This window comes from Rhagoletis pomonella, unplaced genomic scaffold, assembly GCF_013731165.1.
Source record: "Rhagoletis pomonella isolate Grant_MI unplaced genomic scaffold, Rhpom_1.0 Rhpom_scaffold_00003, whole genome shotgun sequence".
NCBI classification, from domain to species: domain Eukaryota; kingdom Metazoa; phylum Arthropoda; class Insecta; order Diptera; family Tephritidae; genus Rhagoletis; species Rhagoletis pomonella.
Window position 1 is genome coordinate 27047071 of NW_023458557.1, and position 3493 is coordinate 27050563.

Sequence of the window (3493 nt, forward strand, 5' to 3'; positions counted from 1 at the left end):
TTTTTTGTGTCTAAATCACGTTGAACTAGTCACATGTTTCTTGCCAGCTACCAGCAGGGTTGCTTAAGTAGCTAAAAGGAAATTTAACCCGAGTTGAGCGTTATTTTGTCGCTCGCTTACAAAAAATTCAGCTATTAACTTATTTTTGCATAACCAGATATATAGTAAGTCCAAGTCATTTTGCATTTTATGGATTGCTGCGCCTAAATCATCTTCTCTTATGGTCAACAATGCATCATCAGCAAACAATCTTATCTTACAATACCTGATTGAGGATAAAATATCGTTGATATAAATGTTGAACATAATGGCGCTAGCACAACACTTTCCCTATGACTGTGTGCTGCTTTCTGTTGGTTAAAAAGCTCTCAAACCATTTCAGCTCAACCTTCTTGATGCCTATTTGCTGTAGCCTACTTAACAGTAACTTTCGATCAATGATTTCAAATGTTCTTTTTAACTCTATAAAGACCGCAAGTATAACTTTTTCCCCTCATATATTCTTTCCATTGAGATATAACCCAATTGAGAGCCGTTTCGCATGAGTGTTTTGCCCGAAACCCAGACAGTTCTTTGATTAGTATATTATTGATTTCAATATACTCAACCAGCTGATTTTTTACCACTGTTTCTAAGACCTTCTCAAGATTTGGTAAGGTATTCATTGGTCGTATCTCCTCAGCCGTAACTGTGTGTGTTTTGAACCTTTTTGACCGGAACTACTGTAGATACTTTCCATTCCTCGGGCACTACACGTAAACTTTTGTGGATAAGTTTTGTCAAGAAGTAACCTAAGTATGGTAATGAATCTCTGATTACAACTTCAGTGATAAGTTTTTTTCCACCAATTTTGTATTTAAGCTTTATAATAATTTGTTCTAAATCTTCTAACATTATTTCTTCCAATTTAAATGTAGTATCAATAATAATTATTTTCATTATTTTCTATGTTCTCAATGCTGTTATTAATATCCACTATACTGTCTACGTAAAAGTATTTAACACCTCTGCTATTTGACTTTTGTCTTTAATGCATCGAACATTATGGTGTATTAATGTAATATCGTCCTGAATACCTTTAAAACATATGGTTCGCTTAAAGTGTTTCCACATTAGCTTGCTATCTGATTTATTATTTATAATTTTATGTTCCATATATTCAATTTTTTAATATTCAATCATCATAATCATTTTTTTTTTCTTTTTTTAATTTTATAATATTCGGACCTGTCACCAAAGTCTATTGCTAACTAATTTTCTTTTATTTAATTGGGTTAATTCATAATCATACCATTTATTTCTTATCTTAACATTTATTTCTTTCGCGTACGTTAATTGTTGCATGCAGTTAAGCAGACACAAATTTATGTACGCCAGCATGTCATCTAATTCAAGTTGGCAAATTATTGAGAAGTCACAGCTTCTAAGTAAGTTAACAAGGTTTTCTCCGCTGTATTGTTCCCAGGAGACTATCTTCGACACTGATCTGAGGGAGATATCTTTTCTTACATTAATATTGAACATTATGGTCTCATGATCAGATATTCTGTGTCGATAAAGCCTCTTAGGTACAATGGCGCATATTCATAGTCATATTTAGTACTCAGCTAAGTGGAAATTATTCTAAGTCACAACTAAAGCTATTCATAGTCGCCTTAGTTTCGACTTTTCTGGCTAAGTACCAACTTAAAATTTAGTTTCGGCTGCAGCTGCAACTAAGTCGTAACTAGGAAGAAGTATTTTATCAAATTAAGGGAAAATAGACGAAATATGTAAAAATTAAGTTGGTAGGGGGTGATTTTGATAATAATGAATAAACTCCAATTAAAATTTACAAAGATCAATCATTTTAATCGGCAGATGAAATTAAATGCGTATTACAATTCGAATAAAGCTACGTCACATTTGTATAATTGGAATAATTTAGATAAATTGTCAAATAATACGTCAGTTTCAGGCTAGTTCTTTTAAAGTAAATTTGTGCATAACATTTAGATATCTACTATTTGTATGTTTCGCAGCATGCTTTCGATAAACATCGACTTCACATCACTGCGGTTGTTCTGGCTATTTCACACAATTAACAAGAAAATGATACCTTATTCTTTTGCATAATCATGCAATGAAAATAAAAATTACATAAACGGATGATCAAACTTGATATTATTTAATAAAAATTTAATTTTTCCAAAATATCGTAAAGAAAAATCGATACATTTTCACACTCGTTTTGCTATATCGTAAACTAAATCGAAACTACTTAGTAGAAGTCTGAAATGCGACTATGAATAGAGGTAAATTTTAAGTTGGTACTTAAATTTAAGTTGCAACTTTATTAGTTTCGACTTAGTTGCTGGACTATGAATACGCGCCAATGTGTTTATCATTTGAGAACAGGATGTCAGTTTTTGTCTCCGATAGCTCAGCTATTCGCGTATTAAAATCTACAAGTTGGTACATGGAAATAGAGCTAAACAACTCCTTTAGTTTCGAACTGTATGTCGATTCTTTGTTCATATCAATATTAAAGTCGCCAACAATTATATTATTAGTTGTTGAATCACATATTTCAGTAACTATTCTTTCTAGATATTTAATAAATTCAGAGTCACTACTACTTGGAAGGTGATAAACAACTCCTATTTGCCACTTAACCTAAGATCTTTTAACTGGACGATAGTACACCATATATTACCATCAAAAGATTTATTATATTTTACTATGAATTCGAGTGAATTATTAACGTACATAGCTACACCTCCCATGTGCCTGCTGTGTGAGTTACATCTTACTGTCGTGAACGATGGTATACTTATTTCAGCTTCAGAAATTTCATCGGTTATGCTTGTTTCGGAACACAGTAGGATTGCAGGATCACACAGTTCGACCAGTCTATCTATTTCGAGTTTATAACGTATTAAACTGTTTACATTTAAATTGATTAATTTCAAGTCTTTTGTTGGTTTTCGATGAGCATTCTCTAGACGAGCATACGCTCCTTTTGCAGTTTGAGCTTTCTTTGATATACAGGGCATTCTTTACTGAATATGCTGTTTTGTGTCTAGCTTGAACCCGAGGTCGTTATTGGCGTCTACACAGTTACCAAATACCAGGTTGGCCACCTGGACCTCACATTCTTCAGTTTTGTGTTTAGCCAAGCAACAGCCAACCTTACCTTTTTAGTACAGGTGTTTGCGTTGTGGTTGAACCCTTCACATTTAAAACATCTTTTAACATTTTGTCCAATGTTAAGTCTTGCATGCTTCAACACTTCAGAGTATTTATCATGATCAATGCTAATTATTGCACTAAAGGTGTAATCTGTACTGTAATTTTTTTTTTGTTTATAAACCTGCGCGCATTTTAAATTAGCATTTTTAAGAAACTCATTTTTGGCAACTATTTCAACATCACTATACTCCTCACTCATATTGGTGACTTTAATTTTTGGATTAATGATCTTAAAGCACAAAACAGACGGCAGCGTTGATCC